The 18,607-nt window shown below is 41.5% G+C and overlaps 1 protein-coding gene across 1 annotated transcript in view; it reads left to right on the top strand.

Moving 5' to 3' along the window:
- Window positions 1–11,231: 11,231 nt before the first annotated feature.
- RGS17 (regulator of G protein signaling 17) overlaps window positions 11,232–18,607 on the top strand; it is a 91,817-nt gene continuing 84,441 nt past the window's right edge. Inside the window, exon 1 of the mRNA XM_007097212.3 lies at window positions 11,232–11,392. The gene's annotated coding sequence lies outside the window, so the exon portion shown is untranslated. The remainder of the gene's footprint in view (window positions 11,393–18,607) is intronic.

The following is an 18,607-nucleotide window of genomic DNA, read 5'->3' as shown; positions in this document are numbered from 1 at the left end:
AGATTGTGGTAATTTATTATCTCAGTAATGGAAAATGAATACAATATGCATGCACTAAAATTCTGTTTTTTAATGTATAAGAATAAATTCACACATAATGCAGAGTTGGAGTATACTCAGGGATTTCTTAGGCACTGGGAAATGTTTTCATTCTCAAAATGACAAATACCTGGTTGTTACTTTTTATTAGTGTTCATTAAACTGTACGTGCACACTTCATTATGAATATTTTATATATAAAATATTTTTAAGACAAAAGCAATAGACTAGGGATGCTTGCTATAGGAGGAGCATCTCCTTCAGTACCCTGATAGGCATCCATTTGAGTTGTAGATTTACTTATCAGTGCCATGACTGGGTCGATGGAAGGATGGGTGGATGGACGGATGGATGGATGGATGGGTGGGTGGATGGATGGCAGGGCAGAGAGTTATGGGTGTCAGGATAGTCTCCTGCACTTTCTATCCCCTGGGATAGCAAGGTTCTGTGACTTTCTCATGACTATGTGAGAAATCATGAAATCTAACCTGTGTTGGAGCCAACTCGCTGGAGTCCCAGCCTAAAGGGCTGCCCACTTATTGAGAAGAATTTAGCAACAAGCGTCTGTGGTGAGACCGCCAGTGACAGAAACCAGTGTGACCACAGTGCTGGGGCAGTAGCTGGATCTCAGGTATAAGAGGCCATACAGTGGGAGTCCCTGCACAGCCATCCTAACAACCCATGTGTGCGTGCGCTCACCGACAGCCAGCATCTGGATGGGTGCCATACAAATGAAAATGCCAGTCCATTTAGTGTCTGTTTCCAAAGCACAAACAGCCAATGAGGAAATAACTGTGGCCAAAACCAGTTAAATAAAAAGAGATTTGCCCTTTTCTCTACATTTCTCCTCCCCTGCTCCCTCTGACCCAGTGAAGCCGGGGCCTGGCTAGAAGAGGTGGGGGAATGAGTTAACAGAGTGTGCCCAATCTTCATTCCAAGCCCCTTGTGCCAAGAGCCTGTCCTGCAATGGAAAGAAAAAAGAATTTTGAAAAAAAATAAATAACATAAATAAATAAATAATTTAAACTGGGCTGGAGTGAGTTTAATAATGGAATGTGACCAAATAATTATGGAATCTGCCCAAGATATCGTCAAGGAATGGGAAAAAGAGATTTGACACAGAAAGATTTCAAACTATAACTGAAACATGAAAACTGTGTAATTTAATATTCTATCAGATTGAGACTGCTAAAAAAAGAAAAAAAAGAGTTACATAGACAAGGAGGGGTCATAGGACCCTGTCTAAGCAGTGAAGTGTAATTAATGTTCAAGTTCAAAGATAGTGGGGATTGTAGCCCTTACATTAGGTGTCAAATCTCAGCCAGTCTTTAACCCTGGATCATTTAAGCTTTAGTTTGCTCATCTACAAAATATAAAATAAACCCAAAATAAGAAAGTATATCTGTTTGCTCAATTTAAAAAAGGATAACAGTACCTATTTTATAGGGTTCTTGTAAGGATTAAATCAAATTATAGATACAAAGGGAAAGAGTGCTTGACACCCATTGGATGTGAACTCATTGGATGTGAACTTTAATGACTGGGGAAGCATCCTGCAAGCCAGAAGACTTTCTGGAGTTGGTGACTCTTGGGCCACAGCATGAATAATAGGAGACGGGGGCCCAGTGAGGGCTTTGGTAACAAGAGGGGATGGGAACATTCTAGATGGTGACACAGCATAAGCAAAGAAAGTAAGAAACAGAAGCATGTGATGTTGGAGGGGTGGGAGAGGGGTGGGGTGCAAACATTTTGGTGCTGCTGGTGTGTAAATTGTTAGTCAAGGAGAGAAGTCTGAAAAGGGGGGTAAGGACCCGATGGTGAAAAGCCTCGAGTGCCCTACCTCATAGCATTCTGTGCTCTGCATCCCAGAGAAAGGTCTGAACTCTTGAGTTATTATACATACAAAGTCCTTTTTGATCTAGCTCCTGCCCACCTTTCAGAATTCAAGAGCTCATGCGGTGCATAGACAGGCAGATAGATGACGCCAACAGACCTGAGGCTTCCTGAATACATTAAAGGTCTTAGGCCTCAGCACACGGCTCACACTTTCCTGAATACTGGAAACGGTCTTATTCTTCCTTCATGTGATGAATTCTTCCTTTCAAGTTTAATTTAATAGGCACCACCACTGGGAAGCCTTGTCATTCTTCTTCTTCTTCTTCTTTTTTTTTTTTTAATATTTATTGGGGACTTCTTCCTACACAGCACTGTGTAATATGCTGGGGCTGCAGGGTGAGCAGGCAAAGTCCCCGCCCACAAGAGACAATTCTCACGGGGGCGATGATCCAATACCTAGGCAATTATTAAACGATGTTATGACTCAAATCCGTGCAGGGGCTCTGAGAGCCCTGGACTCTAACCCGGGCCCCTGGGATCAGAAAAGTTTCCCCCTCGTGCCAAGGATTCTCCTCCTGTGTTCCTGTTGCACCCACTTAGACTGCCAGGGAGGAAGGAGGAGGAAGAGAAGAAAATGAAGACGTGCTAAAACATTACGCCTTGGTATGTGTCAGCAGCAATGATAAAGCACTTTAGATGAATATCTTATGTAGCCCTCACAACAACCCTAGAAGACATCTAGTTGTTATTCCCATTTCAAAGACGAAGAAACTGAAGTATCAGAGGTAAATTCACTTGCCAATGTCACTCAGCCAGTGAGTGGGAGAACAGAAACTCCAGCCTCGATCAGATTCATTCCACTTCCAGTCTGTAAAAACACTGCACCATGCTTTTTGTCTAGCCGTAAAATGTCTCCATTTTGAAAAGATGATTAGAGATTGAGAGCAATTATCACAACTCGCTGTAAATATTGTTTCCGTGTCTGTGTCCCTCATTAGCCCATGTCCTTCCCCAGATTCTAGGAGCTTCTCTAGGACATGGAGAATAGAGTCTAAATATTATTCACCTTTTATCTACAGTCTCAGATAGATGACTCAAAATTAGCACCCAGTAAATGTTCATTGGAATGCATTAATGCAGATAAGAATGAACGAGTCTTTAAATGAATGAATTATCTTAGGAGCTGGAAAGAACCAAACACATAGGAAAGGTCACAGAGCTCTCGGGGTTGATGACAGCCGGTAACAAGAAAAGGGCCAGGCCAAGGTGGCAAGTTGTTAGCATTAGAGAGGTCCAACCCACGGCAACAGGCAGATGTCCCGGCCACCGGCAGATCTCTGTCGTCAATAGATTCGGCAACAGGAAAGAGACCGAAAACCGGACGGGCACGTGGTGGGCATCAAAGATTTGGGAAGTGGGTACCGGATAGTGCAGCACTGAAGCAGGACCTCATCACACTTGGGTAATAGAGTGACAACAAAAGGAGGCATTCAGGGCAAAGGGAATAAAAAAAAAAGGAGTTCTGAAGCATAGGTTCAGGATTCAAGGTTAGAGCTGCACCAGCGTTAAGAGGCTGGTCGATCTCTCTGCACTGCCCCTTTCTGGAATCCCTCTGGTTTTTTGGACCAAGAGGCCCTGCCCAAACTGTTGGTTAAGTCTGTTTATAGTAATTTATTAGTCTCAGCTGTGGGGATAGGCGGACTCTGGAAGCAGGAAGTCAAGCACAACATTATTAAAGGAAAGTTTCTGTGATCAGGCCAAAACCAGTGGAGACATCCCTGATTTCTCAAATTCTTTTATACCACACATCCAAACAGTCAGCAAATCCTGTAAACTCTACTTTGAAGACGTATCAAGCATCTTCCTACTCATTCATACTCTCACTGCTGTGACTCTGCTCCACACCCCGGTCATCCTTCCTCCTGGCTAACAGCAGTGGCCTCCAAATCCCACTCCTGGCTTCTGTTCTGCCCCCCGCTTGGTGTATCCTCAGGTAAGTAGCCAGAATGGGCCTATTTGGTTGTCGTCTTTTTCTTAGCGATCTTTAGCAGTCCTTTATAATCATTGCAAATAACCTTCTCAAAGACTAGAGCTTGTCTTCCATGGCACTCTGTTCAAAACCTTCCGATGGCTCTCCGATTCACCCAGAGTGCACACCAACATCCTGAGCTGCAAGGCAATGCATGAGTACCTTCTCTCCTCTCTCTCACGTCATCTCTTACAACTCCCTCCATTTGTTCACTGATGTCCGTTTGTTCCCATGACACGCTCTCACTGAGGGCCCTGCCCATGCACTATCTTTTCCTCTGCTGGAATGTTCTGTCTCCGGATAGCCATGAACTCAACCTCTTGCTTCCTTCACAGATTGACTCACCTTCTCAGTGAGGCCTTCTTTCCTACCCTATGTATAATTTCAGAACCCCTTCCAGCTCACGAGCACACATACTATCCCCTTTTCCTGACTTAGTTTTTCCCCTTAGACCTTATAATGACCTAATTTACTATATTTTACTTATTTACTTTGATTTTTGTCTCCATCACTAGACTATAGGCCCCCGATGGCTAGGGATTTCTGTTCGTTTTGTTTCTTGCTGTATCTCCAGTGCCTAGAACACAGCCTGCCAGATAGCCACATAATAGATGCCCAGTATATATTGGCCAAATGAATTAAAAAGATAAATAGGGGGCGCCTGGGTGGCTCAGTCGGTTGAGCGTCCGACTTCAGCTCAGGTCATGATCTCGCGGTCCGTGAGTTCGAGCCCCGCGTCAGGCTCTGGGCTGATGGCTCAGAGCCTGGAGCCTGCTTCCGATTCTGTGTCTCCCTCTCTCTTTGCCCCTCCCCCATTCATGCTCTGTCTCTCTCTGTCTCAAAAATAAATAAATGTAAAAAAAAAAAAATAGAAGTTAGGTACATTTATGTGTGGAAAAGGTCCTGATTAAGACTTTATGACTAACTAGAACTAAAACTAAAGTTAACTTTGTTTAAATTTTATATCAGAGAATCAATAAAGTTGAGATGACTGATACCACATGTATGTGTGTATGTGTGTAAATAACATGTGTGTGGGGGGGGAGTTGTGAAAAAGAAAGAGAATCTTCTCATGTGTTTAGTCACCATTTTAGCTTTGTGTAATCCAGGAGCTTTACAGAGCCTTCAATATGCCAGTGTATTTATCAAATCCCAAGGAAGAAATTTACAGATCAATTTCCATTATCCCAGTTTATTGACCAAGTGAATTCATTGTTCTCTGAATACCAATTTTGGAGAAAAAATAACAGTTTGAGGGTTCTTCAAGAACTGTTATCCTGACTATATACAACTCCTCTTTTTCAAAATCATTTGACTCCTTATTAACTAGAATAGAGGTTTCAAATACTAGATAAATGTACCAACAGCATATCAGACAGTGTTGAAAATTACAATCATCTTTCTTGCTTATCTCAGATTTGGCCTCAGAATCCCGTGCAACACATTAGTAGCAAGTGACTAGACTTGGAGATGAAACCAGTCTACCACACCCAACATCTTACCCCCTCCCCACACACCACAATGTAGCCTCGATCTACATTTAAAACTTAGTAACTTTATATAAGTAAGCGATACTAATCAAGTTTTCCCATACATAACCTGTTATTCTGAAACAACACACAATCATGATGCCATATTGATTTGCAACCCAAATGTCTTTCCACACATCTCAGTGTAGATACACAAATGGCTCTCATTCTTTGCCAATCACCCGAAAAGCCACAGTCAGCTATAACCACTGAGCTGAGCATGATCTCTCTAGACTCTGCGCTACTCACTACTTTATTCCTTATGTTCTGACTCATTTTGCAATCTCCCCAGAGCCCTGTACAATGCCGTGCACATTGAAGGTGCTTAGTATTTTCTAAGTGGCTGTCAACTTAAAGTTTAACAAGTAACTTCCTATTTGAATATTGTATTTTAAATCCCTCCTTCCTTGAATTCCTATTTCAAATCTGCAAAGCCATTCAAAATTAGTTCCATGTAATACAAAGAAAGTTTTCAGTGTGTACTTCAATGGGCCACTTTGATCATCTGCAATTTCTATGCTGTGCAGTTGAGAGTTCTGATTATAAAACATGCAATTTCCTTTTTCATCATTCTCTGCCCTACCTCCTGGAAAGAAATAAAATAATAATACCACATTATCTCAAGTGTTCTCATTGATTTCTTCTGGTTCCTTCATGTATGTAAAAGCCTATCTCACTTGGATTACAAATTCATGTCAAGGAGAGGAATATTATTTTCCACTGTATTTCTATTTCCCACAATGCCAGGACAGACATTTCCTAAGAGCCCTTTAAGTGAGTGGGTGAATGAATTAATAGATGGATGAGACTGAATGGGCAATCATGCACAGTATTAGGTAAATTCTACTTAAATTCAAATGTGAAGACTTAAGGTGACACCGTGAAAGACTTGTGTATACTCTGAAACTAGTTCACAGGAAATCAAGAAACCATAGAGCCTTTAGCAAAAAATTGACAATGTGAGTACAGGTTTCTGATTTGCAATTTAAGTATGTTGCAATATGGAACTCAAAAATTAGTCACCTGGGCCCTTCTAGATTGTATACGTAATACTCATATACACAAAGATCTTCATTAACTTTCTGCATCTCTGAATTTGCTCTGCCATAAACCAGAACATAGTAAAGACCTGAGAAACTACCGTGAAATCAAACCACTGTCTCTCTCCCCCTGACTTCCGTCAGACCCTGGAGATAGGTCTGACAAAGCAAAAGTCTGGTCCACAATCCAGCTACCATCACCTAGGAGCCCTCAAAGATCTCAAGATAACATAACGTAGACCACTAAATTCTGACATTTTTCTCCATTCACAAAGAATCTGACTGTAATAATGGACCATTATTGTGCTCTCTAGGTGAAATAAACATTTTGTTATTTTTCCATGTAGAGCAGAGTAATATTGTCCAACATTATATGAGTGACCCGTTGAACCAAACAATGTGAACATGCAGGGCCCATCAAATGAGCACTTGTAAAGTACTTGGGGTGACTGACACTTGACTCTATGTTGAGCGAATTTATGATATACAAAATTGAGCATAACTAATAAAAAATGGTCTTTATATCTGCTTCCACAGACCCATCCAATTATGTTGAGGTGTAAATGCACGAATGCCATTCTAACAATAATATTGAGCCTTTTAAAGCTTAATTCTGATAAGTTAAACAATTAAAGAAATTTCAATAACTCATGATTTATGTTTAAAAAAGTACATATAAAATGTAAAACTGTTAATTATATCTCATTTTACATATTTGGGAATCAGACTGCTTCCATCTAAATAAGTTCCCCGAGAAGAACCTGTCTCTGAGGTTTGATTAGAATCAATTGGAGAAACATGGTAAGTTCTGTTTACCAAAAAGAAAAAAGTGTGTTTAAGGAGTCCTATTTTAACTCTCTTTCCAGCTCTACTCTGGAGAAGTTTGCCTAGATGGAGCAGTCAGTGTTTCCTAGATCCAAGCAAATTTCTTCCTTTTCCATCTGCTTTTCAAAGGTAGAACAGTTGATGTTAAATAAATGATCATGTTGGAAAAGAGAGAATAAAATGTAAATATGCTACATAATTTCTTACTGAAATAACCTTCTAAGGTTACCAAACTCACTGAGGTATATTTCAACTCTCCTAATGATGACAAATACCCCTAATTATGAATAAATGTACTATAAACATTTTGATGCTCTGTCCTTTTCCAATATCTTCTGTCTGCAAATATCTTACTTGCAAATCTCCTGTCTCCCTTACTATGAAGTCATTATACCAAAATCTGCTGCTGTATCCAGATTCTCCTTGAAAAATGCATTCGTAATGGTATGGAAATGATCATGATCAAAAAGTGCTTTTCATAGTTACCACACAGCTGCTTGATAATGATAAGCTCAAGGAGTTCTGAAATTCTGCACAAAGAGAAGGCATCCCCATGGCTAAAATAAACTGCAATCCATTTCTGACTCATATATAATAATTTTATATAACATTTACATTTTTTGCAAAAAAAAAAAAACCACTTGAAGACATAATACCAGGCATATAGCAGACATTAATAAAGTTTATTGAATTGAATTATTCTCCTAATCATTATTTGATGCACTGGTGTTGCAGGTATTTCCTAAGACCCAGATATGCACATAGACCACAAGTGGTGAAACTCTGTGAGGTGAAGGTCATTAAACCTGTGGTCACTTCCACCCATCTCTTCAACATTCAGAGCATAGGCAACACATCCAGTTCCTAAAACACCGTCATTGAAGATTCCGGCTAATGCGTAAAGGATTGCACAATAAACTGCAACTGTGAAAGAAAGTCACCAAGAAGTTACATTTGACTTCAGCAAGTAAATTACTGACTGAATAGCCAGCTGGACACAGGTGCAAAAAATTTCCCAAACAGCCATTATTACATTTTAGAGAAGTTCATGGAAGGAAAAGATCTCTCTCTCTCTCTCTCTCTCTCTCTCTCTCTCTTTTTGTTGCTGTTGTTGAGCTTGTTATAAAGTTGGTTCTGGGAACATTCCTCTGGCATCTAGTTTACATGTGTGACATTGCAAGGAGTGATCTTTGATAGAGCGGGCAGAGGAAACAAGGTAGACTGTGCACTCGGGGGAAACAACAGATTCTCATTCGCAGCAATGAGGATCCAAGAAAAAGAAGCATCAGAAAAAAATAAAGAATGCTTTTTTTTAAGTGTGTTATTTATTCATTCAATCATGAATTCATCCGCTAAATCCTGAGCATATACAATGTGCCAAGTCTTGTTCTGAGCACTAGAGATAAAAGAGTGAAAAGTGTAGGCAAAGCTCTTGAGGTACATTATTCTAGAGGGGGGAGAAGGAGATAATAAACAAGTCAACATATGCAAGCTGACTCAGATAATGAAAAGTATTTGGAAGAAAATAAAGCAAGAAGATACAAGAGAGAAGAACTCTGGGGAAGATTACATTGAGTGGCTAGGTAAAGCCTGAGTAGGTGATACCTAAACAGAGACCTGTAGGATATTAAGGAGTCTACTCTAAAGATTTGGGGACAGAGGATTTCAGGAGAAAGGACAGCAAGTACTATAAGCTAAACTTGTTCAAGAAAGTAAAAGAAATAGGCTGATGTGGCTACGCCACACATAGCTGTGGTGTATGGGAACATGGTCTGAGAGAACTAGACTGGGACAAGATTACATAAAGCCTTCTCGGCAGCGGTAAGGGTTAGAGATTGTATTTAAAGTGCAATGAAAACTCGTTGGAGAGTTTTAAGCAGAAGCATGGCATGATGGGATTATGTTTTTAAAAGATCACTCGTCTGTTGTTCAGAGAATGTGTTGTTTTGGGCTGTGGAGGAGGAACTAATTGGTGGCTTTTGTGGTAGTTCCTGTGAGAGACGAAAGAAGCTTGGACCACGGTTGTAGCAAAGGAGAGGGAGCGATGTGGATGAATCGGGGATATATTTTGGAGGTCGAGACGAGGTGACTTGCTAATTAATTAGATGTGGGGTAAAGGAGACAAAACAAAGATAACTTCTAATTTTTTGACAAGAGTAACTAGGTAGGACAATTAGAAGAGGAACAGGTTTGGAGGGGGTGGATATCTGGAGTTCTGCTTCTAAGGTTTGGAGGGGGTCGATATCTGGAGTTCTGCTTCTAAGGTTTGGAGGGGGTCGATATCTGGAGTTCTGCTTCTAAGATGTCTGTTGAACATAATAATAGCATCTACCTTGTAGAGAAAATAAGAAGCATATGTAAAACATTTAGGTCAGAACTTAACACACAGTAATGGTTCAATAAATATAAACTAGTATAATTATTCTTCAAATGGAGCCATAAAGGTAGTTAAGAACATAACAGAGTTCCGCAAGATCAGGACTGAAGATATAAATCCGGGAGGGACATAGAATTTGGGGCTGCTCAAACCATGACGCTTTATTTTTTTCAACTTTTGTTTTGAAAACAACTTTGCATTTATCTTTTGCATCGTGGACCAATACTTTTGTAAAATCCAACAAAAATGAATTACTTTACAGATAAAATCAGACACAAAGGTACCACGGACTAATATGCTTGGATGCCAAGGCAATGTCAAATTATTGTGAAAGTTTCTAAATGTAACTCTGGATTTCTATACTCCTCTCTCATTACAGACCAATAAGGAACAACTTGCAGACCAACCCCAGTGGAGGGAATACACTTTGAAGAGCACTAACACTCAAAGCTATGATGTAGCTAGAGAAAGGAGGCCCGGGAGCAACCCCTGAGACCTATTTAACTCCTGTGTAGGTGAGGAGGGAGGAGGCCAGGAGGGTGTTCAGTATGGGAGCTTGAAATAACGCTAACACTGTTTGAATGTAGGAGAACACAAGCAATGGGAAATCATATATATTTACAAGTAATCAGTTTTAAGTAGGTATAAGAAAAAAGCCTAATCATTCCAGCCAGGAACTCACTCCTCTTCCCACAGATGTCACATCTCAAGAGAGACACCCGCTTGCCTAATTCACCCTCACAAACACTTCAATTTAATCATCAGAGATGCAATCTAGCGCTCATGATGCATTAAGCATCCAAAGCTTCTTCACTACCGAGCTGGGCTCCGCTAGCGAATGGAACAATTATCAGACCTGATAGCTACCTAGCTGTCCCCAAAGGATATTCCAAGCCCCTAGCATCAACACCTCTGTTAGTACTTCACGACTCTTGCCTTGTCATCGCCTTCTCTCACTCAAAACTCTGGCTCCAGTGGTCCAGACGCCCGAGACAGAATACATGCCCCAGACCGGATCTGAAATAATTCTTAAAGGCAAAAGGGTCAGATTTCTGGGTGCCGATGTCAACAAAGAACTCTTCATACAGTCGAGTCCTTTGGGGAGCAAAACTTGCTTAACCCCCCACTTTCTTGAACCCTCCCGCAGGGACTGCTTCCCCTGGGACCCCACCGTTGCAGCGCTTTTTTCCCCTCCTAAAAGACACGCTTCTTGTTTCCAGCAGTCTCCTAAAGCGCACGAGAAAATAACGCGGGCTGCGGGCGAACGTGAAGTTGAGGGAGCCCAGGAGGCTGAGCCTCTCCAATCAAGGAAGGCTCCCAGGTCCCCGAGGCTCCGGCGAAGCTCCGCGCAGACCCCCGCACCGTGGGCGCGGCGCCGAGGCGAGCGCGCGGGGGCCGGGCCACCGGGAGGGGCGGGGCCGTGACTCACGCGGCCGCGCGCCGGGGGAAGAAGCGGCACCTCGGGCCGAGCCGGGCGAGGGGCTGCGCCCGCCCGCGGGGCGCATGCGCGCTGCCGAGCGGCGCCCGCTCCCTCCCCGCCCACCCTCCCTCCTCCCCTTCCCCTCTCCCCTCCATCCTCGCCTCTCTCCCTCTCTCCTCGCCCGCTGGGTGCTGAAGTTGGGCGGATGGCAGCAAACCCGCTCCGCTAGAGGACCGAGCAGCCCAGCCTTGCGCCCCCGGACCCATCGGTGCGCTGCCCACACCTCCAGGCGACGGGGTAAGATGTTGCTTCTGAAACCGAGCGGTGCTAAGTAAATGACATCAAAATGTCTGCTTTGCACCGAGGGATGAATGTTTTAAAAGGTGGTGGCTGGGGGAGGTGAAGGTAAGAGGGGGCGGTGAGTGCAACCGCCGGAGCCCCGGCGGGGGTGGCTGCGGGCGCGGGGGTCTCGGCGCCGGCCGCGGCGCCGCGGGAGGGAGCGGGGGCCGCGCCGCAGGTTTGGGAAGTTGAATCCCGCGTTGCTGCCACCGCGCGGTCCGCTCGCCGCCCTCCAGCTGCTGCGGAGGGGCTGGGCGAGCGTCCGGCCCGCCCGGGGAAGCCTCGGTCGGGTCCGCAGCGGAGGGCTGGGCGCCTTCGGGGAGCCGGCAGAGAGGGCCGGGGGCGGCAGAGACCCCGCGGGGGCGCGAGATCCTGCGGGATTTTTGTGGTCGTTTGTTAGAAAACCGAATGTGAAATTAACAGTGCCCGTTCGACCGATCACCTCGGGGTGGTTTTTTTTTTTTTTTTTTTCCTTTCTTTCTTTGGGTAAATGCACTAACCAGGTGGGGAAGGTGTAAGCCTAAGGGATTGCAAAAATGCATACCTTGAGCGTCGGTCAGATATCTGAGTGATGTGTGTGTGTGTGTGTGTGTGTGTGTGTGTGTGTGTAGGGCGTGGGGGTCTCTTTTGTTCCTCCCCTCCCGTTAGTCGTAGGAAAGGGAGTTCTTGTGTGCATGGTTTAGGGTAGATTTCACAGGCACCGAAGGGACCAGGAGGAGGAACGCCCACCAACCCCTTCGCCTGTGTCCGGGTGGGTGTATCCGAGACTCCCCTGCTGGGGGTGATGGTGATTCTTTTTTTTGGAGATGGAATCACAGTTTAATAGCTATCTTCTCGCCAGCCTCCGTCCTCCTCTCCTCTTCTGGTGCTGCGGCAGAGACTGGATGCAGACACTCGGCCGTTTCCTCTTCTCCCTGCCTCCGGGTCTCCGTGAAAAATGTCGGAGGACTGGAGGATGGCGGAGGGACAGAGCTGGCCTCGGAAGCCGAGGAAGGGGGGATGCTCCCCGCGAGCGGGAGGCTCTTGGCAGTGCGTCCCGGGCAGCCCGCGCCAGCCTTGGGAGTCGCTGGGGTCCTGGAGACTGAGCGGGGGTCGCCTGGCCGAAAAGATGCCCGCTGTGCGGGGACCCGCCCTGCGTCCTCTGCCTCCTTCCGGAGTCCCGGACGCTGCTCACCTGGGACAATCTTAGTCGCTCCGGGGAGACTGACCCTGGCTCCTTGGCAGAGTTTTCCTAAACCTCCCTGACCCTTCGAAAAATGCCTCCTTCTAAAAGAGTCTCTGGAAAGGTTTGTCTAGGGAACTTTGCAACCTTCCCATAGTTGTTCTTGTTGTTGTTTTTTCCAATTTCTTTTTGGATTATTTTACAGGGAGATTATTTCCATCATGGGAAGCCTATCATAAATAATAGAGAGAAATCTAATAGTTTAGTTCCCGTTTAGAATAAACATTTCTGAGACTAGATATCATCTGCATTTCCGGCGTTCATACATACCGGTTTTCCGGGTAATGCATCCTTCCGAAATCATTTAATTGGAGAAAAGAGAAACAGTTTTTACTGTTGTAGTGGAAAATAATGTTTTCCTCCTGGTCGCATTACGGGTATTAAATAATTTTGGAAACTGAAACACTTTAAATTGTGTTGCTAAAGTCTCTAAGTAATAATAGCAGGTATCCATGAAATACACATTATAGCACTGATATCTAACACAAAGATGATTTGTACTCCGTTTGAATGAATGAGCAGTTCGACCTCCTTCAGTTAAGTTACTGTTATTAAGCCATTTCTTCTGTTAGCATGAACTAAAACAGTAATTAGTACACTCACTGGAGAGTAGATTTACTCAGTATTTTTGTAATCTTGAAAAACTGTAGTTAGAGAAACCATGGAAGGGTAGTTTACGATTTGTGGAGATGATGAAACAAGTGTTTGTTATTATGAAAAGATTGGATGGTATCATGTATTAAATAGGATGAATCTCCATGGCAGTGACAGCTGATCTCAGAACTATGGACCCTTATCCTTCCTCCTAAATTTGTAGTCTGAAAGATTAAGAAAACCACCTAATATACAAACAACATAAGGAACCTATTGTTCCAACTTAGACCTTTTTTACTCTGGTTTCTCAATGATTCCTTGGTGTTTAATCCCCATGGAAGAGAATTAACAAGGAGATTTAATTTGCTGTCTGTGTTCAATTCTAAGGCATCCCAGGTTTTCCTTCGCAAATAGGTATCTCTTTGCTTTTAGGGATCTTCGTATAGGGTCTAAATTTATTTGAACTCAGTGTTGAAAATCTAAATTATTGTCATTCCTATGGACTTCCTATACTTTTGCTTAATGACATTCCTTAACATTTCCTACCACTAGGGCTTGGGACTTTGTAGACAAGGAGATATATGTATTTAATTATAATATATGTATTCTTACTCGTTTGATCTTATTATAACAGCCACATAAAAGTAAATAACCTAAGTCTATATCGATAAAAAATCTGATTGACTCATAAATTAAAAAGTCAGAAAACATTTGCCTGTTAATCTACAACTGTAGAGACAGTGGCCTTCACATTAGAAGTCCATTTGCTGAAAGACATTCGCTTTTCCTGAAAAATGGAAGGTGGACATGGACAAAGAAGTATGGAGCCAAGAGGATGGAAATCCATCCAACTGTATTTCTGCTAAGAATCCTTCTGATGGTCCAACTCTGCTTCCTTAACAATGAAAATACTGTACCACCCAGAAGGGCAAATGTGAGGACTAGTGTATAGCCTGTGGATGAGAATAGTGCTACGTGATATTAAAAACATTTTAGTTCAGGGGCGCCTGGGTGGCTCAGTCGGTTGAGCGTCCGACTTCGGCTCAGGTCATGATCTCGAGGTTTGTGAGTTCGAGCCCCGCGTTGGGCTCTGTGCTGACAGCTTGGAGCCTGGAGCCTGCTTCGGATTCTGTGTGTGTGTGTGTGTGTGTGTGTGTGTGTGTGTGTGTGTGTGTGTGTCTGCCCCTCCCCCACTCACACTCTGTCTCTCTCTTCTTCAAAAATAAATAAACATTAAAAACTATATATATATATGTATATATACATATAAAACATTTTAGCTTATCTGACTAGTATAATTAGAGTAAAAGTATGAATGCATTGTAGAGCCTTCACATTTTATGACATTTACGGGGGTGTCCTGGATCCTCAGGAATCCTATATGTTTTTAGGGAAAGATTAAAAAAAAAAACAACAAACCTTAGATGCCAAAGACTTTCCCGATATCCAAAGAAAGTCCTTCAGACTGGTCCTCCTACTATTGTGCCAACATCTAGCACAATACCTGGCAAAAGGTAGGTGTTAAGCAAGTATTTCTTAAATGAATACATTTTGCAGAATTGAGATGGCTCACAAAAGTCTTTGGGATTACACTTATTAAAAGGAGTGCTCATGCTCATTACCCCATTAGTTTGAGTTCCTAAAGATCCTGTTCATGGTCCCACATCTTGGGAGGAAGCAATTTTTAGAATCGTCATTTGTGAATCTGTATCTTTTTAATACAGCAGTTAAACTACGGATTTATTTTCAGATTATAAAAGCATTATATGCTTATTTTAGGTCCCCTAGAACACATAAAAATATATGAAACAGAAAATTAAAATTACCTGTGGGCAGAGACATGGACGTGGTGAGCAGGAACTTTGGGTCAAGCTGACCTTAGTTTATGTTCTGGTTTCTCCACGGAAGAGCTTTGTCATTGTGGTAAAGTTGCTTACCTGATCGGGGTCTCGGTTTCCTCAGATATACAACAGGGATAAAACCCATCTCCTAAAATTTTTGCAAGCATAAATTTATTGCATTGTATATAAGGTGCTAAACATATGCCTGGCATGTAGTAAGAACTTATAATTATCCCAATGCCTAAAGAATTGCTGTTGAAAATACGCAGTAGTTTACCACTATGCATAATGTGTACTATTTTTTAAAGAAGTAGAATCACATTGTAGAACTTCATACTTACTTTAAAAAAAAAATAATATTACTTTGGTGTTTCCCAGGAAATTAAAAATGGTATTTTTTTAAAAAAAACACTGGTATTTTTAATACAATTTAGTGACTGCAAAATAATTCAACTTATGGATGTTTTAATTTATTTAGTCATTGTTTTACTTTTAGATTTTTATGTTATTTCCCATATTTTATTGTTGTAACTGAAGTACATCCTTATGCCTGGATTTTGTCTGTATATCTGTGTAGCATTTTTTTTTTTTTTGTCTAGGTTTGATGCTTAGAGCAACAACATACTATTACCAACATACTATCGTCTTTTGAAAAATCTTTGCTAACTTGATAAATGAAAATATTTTTCAAACTTTTATTTCTTTTGTTACTAATAATGCTAATAGCTTTTTTAACATGTCAAAAAGAAACTATTTTTTTCTTTTGGTCTTTAAGGATAGCTTGTTCAAGTCTTTTGCCCGTTTTTTCTCTTGGTATTCTGGTACATTTTTCTTATTCATTTGAGTGCTAATGTTAATTTTTAAATGTGGCAGAAACACACAAAAAAAGGAAGTGCTTAGTAACCCAGAGGACATTTGGCAAAGACTACTGAGATGGTTGTGGCTGAACCAGACTCCAACTCAGCTTGAGTGGAGGAGACATCACCAAAATCTGGAGATGGATCAGCCACAGGATTAGGGCTGCTGTGGTGTCCATAACGTACGGTCACCTGCCACTGAACCTGGGCTTTCCAAAGTGTACAGTCCCTTTCAGAAGCCCAGAGTCACTTAATAGTTAGGATCTGCTGTTTTTCTGCTTGGGCGCTATGCACGCGCGCACGCACACAGACACACACATACACATACACACACCTTACTACATGATAAGTTCCTGGATTTTCATGGATTGTTTTTGTCAGTTGCCAATGCTGTAGAACTTTTGAGTTTTCCCGAGATAAAGGAAATTAAAGGGAAATATAAGAGTAGCTGGAGGTCATACAGGGCATTAATTGAAGTTTCTCATCAAAATGAAATCAATTAAGTTGAATTATACAACCATATCAGATTGGAATCTTATCTCAAATTTTCAGCTGGAGGTAAAATTTAAATATTTAAAAGGTGAGAAGCTAATCTAGTCTCTTAATGAGTTCTATATAGTGTTTCACAAGATTCAGTGCTCTACTGAGCTCCTGGTTTTGACTTTTTAAATCCTATGACTTTTGACAAATTTGGTTTCAAAAACCTGAGTAGTTAGCTTGAAAAATCTGTGAAGTCCCTTAGATATGAAACTACCTAAAAAAGGGTAAACTTTTATGTTACTGCTGGTGCCCCTTCATCAAATATAGTAAAACCTCAGTAAAAAAGAATCAACAAACTTGGAATTTATAGAATGGGAGGCCCCAATAGGAAAAGCAGTAAGTTGTGGTGGAACAGGAAATCTTGTTTCAAATAAAACTAGATTTGAATTCTTGCTCTACTCTTTACTAGATATGCAAGTTTTTTCATGAAATTATATAAATGTTTCATACTGGAAATTCTAGCATGAGTAATAAACATCTAAAATCTCTCTGAATTTCTTAAACTTTGTGTTTGAGATTTTTTTAAAAATATCTGTGTCAATAAATATAATTTTATTACAGACAATGAATGTAGTTCCCAAAGCAAATATTTACTTCCTTGTATTAGGTCACAGGCTTTTCATAGTACTGCTGATTGTCTATTGAAATACAAAGGTTAGAATTCAAGAGCCATGACATTACAATAAAACAGACACCACCCAGGGGAAATTATGACATAAATGAAATGAGCAGGTAAGTGTTTATTTCATTTCTTCAATTTTCTCAGGTCTTCCAAATGGTATCGTGAGTTAAATCCAGTGAAAACCCTTCTGTTAAAGTTGACAACACTGTCTCTGTTTCTAGTCTCAGTGAGAGGCTGGGGCTTGGTTTTGGTATATTATGGAAGGCTATCTGATCTGGAGATTTTAGGAGTCAGTTTTGGTTCTAGGAAAACCAACCCATGTCTCCACCCCATTTCTCTCATGTCTTCCACTTTTTCAGGCTTCAGTTAGTCAAAATCAACAAATATTTGAAAGTCTGCTATCTGAAAAGTGGTAATCTGTGTGATTTAATTTAGAAGATGTAAAAAAGCATGTGGAAACTTGCCCTTGAAAGAAAGAGACTTGTTTAAAGCAGAGAAGGTAATTCTTTTTGGAATGAGCCCGGATTTGGGATTCAAATAACCAGAGATTTAGCCTTAACCTTGTTGAGCCTTGGTATCATCATCTATAAAATTGAAGACCTGATAGTATATACCTCAAAAATGTGGAAGTATTAAGTGAAATAATGTCTGTAAAAACGTTTCCAATGTTGGCAATGACTATGCAAGTGTTAGACATTGTACTAGAGTTAGATAATTTAAACTAATCCAAGAAGCATCATGTAGATGATGAGTACTTGAAGGGATTTTAATTTCTTGCCAGTATTTGTCTTAACTAATGGGGTCCTTATTAACGTTGAAGTTATTCTCTGTGTTTGCTGTGTTATCCTTTCCTGACCAGCTTGTTTAACCAACCGGTTAAATGAACATCCGTATTCATTCATAAACACTGTTGAGTACCTACTACATGCCACACTCTGTGATAAGATTTTTGGATGCAGAAATTAATTAAACGTGGCCCCTTTCTATAAGGACTTTATATATAAAATTCTTCAGCTTACTGTTTTGCTTCTATCTAGTGAGCACTGACCATTGTGTTTAAAAGGCGCAACTAAATACAAGGTGGAAGTAATGAGTAAGGATCTCCTTAGGATTTAGCAGTTTTAGGCTAATTGACCTCAAAGTGAAGATTTCTCTACCCCTAATGAAAGCAGACTCAGATAAGGGGAAGGGAAAGCAGGAAGTGGTTCTGGCTGGTGGATGATGTAACCACCACCTCCACAATCCAAACAACAAAAGACTGGAAGCTTAATACTCTTTGTGAATCCACCCCAACTCCCATTTGTCCCTCATTAACATAAAAAAATGTCTATACGCATCTATACTGTGACTTTTCCCCTCCTCACTTAAAAATTACCCTGGATGATCATCAAAATATAAATTAAGGTATATTAAAATGTTGGGGGAGGGGTGAGAAAAGGGAATCAGAGAGAGTGATACCATAGATCCATATTTCCTGTGCAATAAAAATATCATAAA

This window comes from Panthera tigris, chromosome B2 (assembly GCF_018350195.1).
Source record: "Panthera tigris isolate Pti1 chromosome B2, P.tigris_Pti1_mat1.1, whole genome shotgun sequence".
In the NCBI taxonomy this organism is placed as follows: domain Eukaryota; kingdom Metazoa; phylum Chordata; class Mammalia; order Carnivora; family Felidae; genus Panthera; species Panthera tigris.
This window is presented reverse-complemented; position numbering and strand designations above follow the sequence as displayed.